The 7,478-nt window shown below is 38.6% G+C and overlaps 1 protein-coding gene across 1 annotated transcript in view; it reads right to left on the reverse strand.

Annotated features, from left to right (window-relative positions):
* Positions 1-1,969, reverse strand: part of LOC144980685 (uncharacterized) — a 27,129-nt gene extending 25,160 nt beyond the window's left edge. The window contains exon 1 of the mRNA XM_078928364.1: positions 1,806-1,969. The gene's annotated coding sequence lies outside the window, so the exon portion shown is untranslated. The remainder of the gene's footprint in view (positions 1-1,805) is intronic.
* Positions 1,970-7,478: the final 5,509 nt, after the last annotated feature.

Raw genomic sequence — 7,478 nt, forward strand, 5'->3', positions numbered from 1 at the left:
TCGAACCAGGGACCGATTGGGAAATGTCAGACCAGAAATCCACATTCATTGTCCTAACGTCACCAAACCGTTTTATGTATAAAAAAAATATTTAAAAATTGAGATTCTATATAGCGCAATATCCACTAAACGTGATCAAAGCGCTTTACAATGGGTCCCTGAACAACAGTAACACTTAACATTTAGCACGGGACATGACGCCTGTTAGGCGATATTACATTTTTTTTTTTGGACAGAGACAACGCTGTTAATGGCAAGATACTCATTTTACACCTGAGTACGGTGAGATAATGTGAGTAAAGAGATTTTTCCGTGGACTCAACTATGCGCCGAGCGAGCTAGGCTCGAACCCAGGACCTTCCGATCCGAAAGCGAGTGTCATACCACTAGACCACATAGCCGTACATTAAATTTTAATGTCCATTGTATTTGATAAGCCTTATAGATAGTTCGAAGATGACGTCACTCAGGTCTTAGTTATTGTTTTTTGCCATCCGCGTTTATGAGTAATGCTTACTGAACTGTATTAACCTGACTATAAACATTCATGGATACACACAGTTTTGTGTGTTGTTCCGTTATACTTCCGGATGGCAATGTTATGAGCTTCTTAGCCAAGCGCATACTATCTATATAATCAACTCAAGTTTCTTATTTTTGACAATAAAATTAATTTTAAGCACTAAACTCTCCCTGACCTAAAATCGTTGGGTTTTTTTGTGTGCGGCTATGTGGTCTAGTGGTGTGACACTCGCTTTGGGATCCGAATGTCCTGGGTTCGAGCCTCGCTCGGCGCATAGTTGAATCCTTGGAAAAGGCTCTTTACTCACATTCTCTTACCGTACTCAAGTTAAAATGAGTACCTGGCCGTTAACAGCGTTGTATCTATCCGGAAAAAATTGTAATGTCGCATAACAGACGTTATGTCTCGTTCTCACATGTTACGTGCTGCTGTTGGTCATGGACCCCTTATAAAGCGCTTTGAGCACGTTTAGTGGATATTGCGCTATACAAAAGTTCATGAAATATATTTCTTTTTAAGCTATGTGTGGCATAGAATGAGACCAAGCGATTTAAAATGGATTTATGGTGGATGGGGGGATTTAAATGATGGGGGGGGGGGGGGGGGGGGAGGGAATGAATTTGTATAATATATCACTATGAGACGATGGTGCAGATTGTGTTTTGTTGAGGAGGAGAATAAGTACAATATAAATACAATATTATATAGTGCAAATGATGATGATGATGATGATAATAATAATAATAATAATAATAATAATAATAATAATAATAATAATAATAATAATAATAATAATAATAACAATAATAATAATATAATAATAATAATAATAATAATAATAATAATAATAATAATAATAATAATAATAATAACAATCATAATAATAATAATAATAATAATAATAATAATAATAATAATAATAATATAATAATAATAATATAATAATAATAATAATAATAATAATAATAATAATAATAATAATAATAATAACAATAATAATAATTCATTTTTTTTGTGGTCATGTAAACTTTAAATTTACAATTCGTCACCTGGTTTTCCATTTATACTAAATTGGGACTGAGATTTACATTTTATTTTTCCTCCTCCATTTTTTCTTCTACTTAGTGATAATATAGTATTGATAACAAATAACAGTATCATAACATCTAACAAGCAGGTACTAGAAAGAACACAGCAACATTTTACGACACTATATATATATATATATATATATATATATATATATATATATATAAATAAAATTGCTCAAAAATTCACTCACAAGTCAATTTTGATCCTACCACCTAGTTAAGATACGATAATGATGAAACCGAACACTTTACAAGTAATAAATAGCCATAATCCAGTCCTACACGTTTATAAGTTGAGAATTGATGTTTGAATTCACTGATTTCAACGATGACAACAAACGTCGCGTAGGATTTACGCGAGTCCTTTAACATAACGATTTAATATTATTTATCCTCGGTCACCAGTCAGTAAGAGACAGCCCCCTCCCTCCAACAAACCATGCAAAACTGATTGGCAGGATCATTAAATATTAATACAATAATTATCATAATAATAATAATAATAATTCCAATCATTTCTAGCACGCTCCGGAATCGACGAAACTCAACCAAGCCCCGCCCACTTTTCCTGTGCTCGCGTGGAACTCTCGTGCGTGGCAGGGGATAAAGTTGTATGAAGGCGGTATCGTACACACAGACTCTACTGTGGTATCGTACACGTTTTTGACAAATCAAAGAATTTAGTAGCAGAAAGTAGAAATGATAATAATTTGGACACGGTCCAATGGTTTTCGAGTGGTTTACGCTTGTTATCGGTTGTAAAACATGCTTCTGAATTAGCTCCATCGGTGCCAGCACAATGGGCTGAGGGGAAATAACTCTTGCTTTTTACACAGTCATGAACACGATTCTGTGGTCATAAATTAGAAAGGTTAACTAGAGATCCGAGTTCAGTTTCCCGTCCGTTTCTATCCGTTCTTTTTCTCGTCTTTTCTTCATTAAAAAAAAATCTCTCTCTCTCTCTCTCTCTCTCTCTCTCTCTCTCTCTCTCTCTCTCTCTCTCTCTCTCTCTCTCTCTCTCTCTCTCTCTCTCTCTTTCTCTCTCTCTTCTTTTGTTTTTGACTTTTCATAGTGCACGAGTTTTTATATATCCTTGGGTAAGATGAGGCTATGTGGTCTAGTGGTATGACACTCGCTTTCGGATCGGAAGGTCCTGGGTTCGAGCCTCGAGCCTCGCGCTCGACGCATAGTTGAGTCCTTGGAAAAGGCTCCTTACTCACAATACCTCACCGCACTCAGATGTAAAATGAGTAGCTGGCCGTTAATAGCGTTTTCTTTGTCCGAACAATTGTTAATATCGCCTAACAGGCGTCATGTCCCGTCCTACATGTTTAATGTTGCTGTTGACCAGGGACCCCTTGTAAAGCGCTTTGAGCACATTTAGTGGATATTGCGCTATATAAAGCTCAATTGTGTTAATTTTATTATTTTTTAGATCATTAACCCCCTAATTTGGTCCCTTTGGACGCATGCATGATTCTTGGTGACATCAGACCATGTGAAGAGAAATTCCATCCATATGAAAACTCCACTACAATGACAGTTAATGGGAGGGATCTATAGATAGTTCGAAGATGACGTCACTCAAGATTTTGTTATTGTATTTTGCCATCCGCGTTTATGAGTAATGCTCATGAACTGTATTAACCCGAATATAAAAGTTCATGGTTACACATAGTTTTGTGTGTTGGTCCGTTATACTTCCGGATGGCAATGTTATGAGCTTCTTAGCCAAGCGCATACTATCTATATTCATGTTTTCGTCCAACCGAGTCATCAATCACGTGATTTGTTGCTGTCCAACGATTGGACAATTCTGAACAAATGTAAACACGCTGCTTTGTCTATGAAAGTTGAAAACATACCCATGTGTTAGATATTTCAAAATCTGTGAACACTTGTCACTATGTAGGTCACTTTGAGCACATTTTGCAATGTGACCAATGGCCTAGAGCACATGGAACGGTAATATAGATCATGCCTATTAGTGAATGGTCTGAGTTGCTGACCGGAAGTGAAATTAAAGTTCTACTATTTATCCAAAGAAAGAAAAAACACTGGTAGGACTTAGATAGCCGTCTATAGATAGAACGAAGATGACGTCACTCAAGCCTTTGTTATTGTATTTTGCCATTCGCGTTTGTGAGTGATTCTCACTAAACTGTTTCAACCAAACTATACAAGTTCACGGTTACACATAGTTTTGTGTGTTGGTCCGTTATACTTCCGGATGGCAATGTTATGAGCGTCTTAGCCAAACGCATACTATCTATATAATATAGATAGTATGCGCTTGGCCAAGAAACTCACAACATTGCCATCCGGAAGTATAACGGACCAACACACAAACTCTGTGTGTATCCATGAACGTTTATAGTCTGGTTAATACAATTTAGTGAGAATTGCTCATAAACGCGGATGACAAAAAGCAATAACAAAGACCAGAGTGACGTCATCTTCGTTCTATCTATAGATCGAAGTCGACGTCTGTCGGGTCATTGTTATTGTTTTTTGTCATCCGCGTTTATGAGTGATTCTCACTAATCTGTATTAACCAGACTATAAAAGTTCATTGTTACACAGAGTTTTATGTTTTTGTCCGTTATATTTCCGGACGGCAATGTTGTGAGTTTCTTGGCCAAGCGCATACTATCTATAGATTCACGTTTCTAGGTCTCGTTCATTCTGACATAATACCGTTTTGAGACGGAAGGTCCCATTTGCTTGAAGAAGACGAAATGCTATTTTCTTTATAGTAACAACAACAAAAATGGAGATTTTATATAGCGCAATATCGACTTAATGTTCTCAAAAGCGCTTTACAAGGGACCCCTAACCAACAATAACATTTAACACGTAGAACGAGACATGACGCCTGTTAGGCGATAATACAATTCTTTTCCCGACAGAGACAACGCTGTTAACGGCCAGGTACTCACTTTACATCCGAGCACGGTGCTAGAATGTGAGTAAAGAGCCTTTTCCAAGGACTCAACTATGCGCCGAGCGAGACTCGAACTCGAACTCAGGACCATCCGATCCGAAAGCGAGTGTGATACCACTAGACCACATAGCCGACCAAATGAAGTGAGTAGGAAAGCGTCAGAAGACAACAACATAGAAAAGAAAAAAAAAAAAGACTACGCGGCGAAAGATGAAAAGTAGAACATTTGTGACCCATCGTCTCAAAACGGTATTATGTCGGAACGAACCATATTCTTAAAAGCCGAATTAAATGTTAAACTGGTCAAATATTTAAATTCTTGGCATTAGCACCCTAAAATATGGTATCCATTCTCCTCAATAAAACATACAAACTCAACACAAGTCTGATATTTCTGGCTATAAATTCTATTTTCAAGATCTTAACCAACCCGACTTAATACCGTTTTGAGGCGAAGGGTCACATTTGAAAAAATGTCAGCTCTATATTATAGTACAATGAATAACCCATTTAATGGTCCGTTATTCACTGGAGCGAGTTACTCGCCTTGGCTATACCTTATTGAGCAGCCCGCGGTTTTCTCACGCCACCAACTTTCATTTTGTCATCGACGTCACAGGTGCGCACATTAATAACTTTAAAGCTCGTACTGGACTGAAACATCTATCGATGCTATGCGTTTGGGTAAAATAGTCACAACAGCCACCAGCCGATTATAACGCACCAACACACAAAAGCTAAAGATAGTTCGATGATGGCGTTACTCAGGTCTTTGTTATTGTTTTTTGCCATCCGCGTTTATGAGTAATGCTCACTAAACTGTATTAACCAGACTATAAACTTCAAGGTTACAACAGTTTTGTGTGTTCGTCAGTTTTACTTCCGGATGGCAATGTTGTGAACTTCTTAGACAAGTGCAACTATCTATAGATAGTATGCGCTTGGCTAAGAAGCTCATAACATTGCCATCCGGAAGTATAACTGACGAACACACAAAACCATGTGTAACCATAAACTTTTATAGTCTGGTTAATACAGTTCAGTGAGAATAACTCACAAACGCGGATGGCAAAATATAACAACAAAGGCTTGAGTGACGTCATCTTCGAACTATCTATAGGGGATGAGATTAGCGGAAGATTAGCGTCCCTTGATTGGAAGTCACGAGCGGAAAAGTTATTAGAGAGAGACGTCATGTTGGTTGTGCGGCATGAGACACTTCACCGAAAGCGAGGACGAGAGAGACGCATGCGCAAAACCATTTTGACGTTCTCTCTGTAAGGTGACGTCAATCAAGGGACGCTACTCTTCCGCTAATCTCATTCCCTATAGATAGAATGCGCTTGGCCAAGGAGTTCACAACATTGCCATCCGGAAGTATAACGGACCAACACACAAACTCTGTGTAACCATGAACTTTTATAGTCTTGTTAATACAGTTTAGTGAGAACAACTCACAAACGCGGATGGCAAAAACAATAACAAAGGCCTGAGTGACGTCATCTGCAAACTATCTATAGATAGTATGCGCTTGGCTAAGAAGCTCATAACATTGCCATCCGGAAGTATAACGGACCAACACACAAAACTGTGTGTATCCATGAACATTTATAGTCGGGTTAATACAGCTCAGTGAGCATTACTCATAAACGCGGATGGCGAAAAAAAAACAATAACAAACCTGTGTATCTATAGCCTGAGACTGAAATCCAGTTTGACGTCATTATTTGGCTTTTGCACCGCTTATTTCATTGGTTGAACTATTGAATACAACTCACGATTTGTTTTCTTTTGTGGCCAAAGATTGGCATTTTGACGTCATTTTTTGGTCAGTATCAGGCCATAGTCATCAACAGAGATGAAGGAGAGGAAAGTAGACGGGGGGGGGGGGGGGGGGGGGGGGGACAGAAAGGATAAGATAAGGCCGGCAAAGCAAAAGATAAGAGAGGGAGAAGTTAAGAAAGCGGGAGAAGAGAAGAGTGGTAAGGGAGATTCGGTAGAAGAAAGAGGTTGAAGGAGAGAGGAGAGAGAGAGAGAGAGAGAGAGAGAGGAGAGAGGAGAGAAGAGAGAGAGAGAGAGGAGAGAGAGAGAGAGAGAAGTGGCGTTTTCATATGGATGGAATTTCTCTTCATATGGTCTGATGTCACCAAGAATCATGCATGCATCCAAAGTGACCAAATTCGGGGATTAATGATCTTAAAAAAAAAAATTAAAACAATTGAGCTTTATACAGCGCAATATCCACTAAATGTGCTCAAGGCGCTTTACAAGGGGTCCCTGGTCAACAGCAACATTAAACATGTAGGAGGGGACATGACGCCTGTTAGGCGATAATATTACAATTTTTCGGACAAAGACAAGGCTGTTAACGGCCAGGTACTCATTTTACACCTGAGTGCGGTGAGAGAATGTGAGTAAGGAGCCTTTTCCAAGGACTCAACTATGCGTCGAGCGCGAGGCTCGAGGCTCGAACCCAGGACCTTCCGATCGAAAGCGAGTGTCATTACCACTAGACCACATAGCCTCATTTACCCAAGGATATAAAAAACGTGTGCACTATGAAAGTCAAAAACAAAAGAAGAGAGGGGGGGGGGGGGAAGAGAGAGAGAGAGAGAGGTTACTGGTCCTAGCTGCTGATGCAGAAAGGGAAAAACCTGTCCATTTATTTGTATTGTCAAATCTGACCAAATTAAAAGCCACTGACAATAAATATACATTTCCTTCTATTGAATATTCTACACGAGTCGCCTGCCCATCAGGGTTGCCAGATTTCAGTTTTAATTGTCAAACTCCAAAAACTTGGCCGTTTTGTTGTTGCTGTATCTGTGTATTGTTTTCTGTTATTGTTGTCTTTTTGTTTTGTTTTTTTTGTTGTTTTTTTAAAATACAAAACCGTTTTGCATGGAAACATTGGATTTGC

The sequence above is a fragment of the Berghia stephanieae genome, chromosome 10 (genome assembly GCF_034508935.2).
Source record: "Berghia stephanieae isolate SIO BIC M18660-M18661 chromosome 10, UCSD_Bste_1.3, whole genome shotgun sequence".
Classification (NCBI taxonomy): domain Eukaryota; kingdom Metazoa; phylum Mollusca; class Gastropoda; order Nudibranchia; family Aeolidiidae; genus Berghia; species Berghia stephanieae.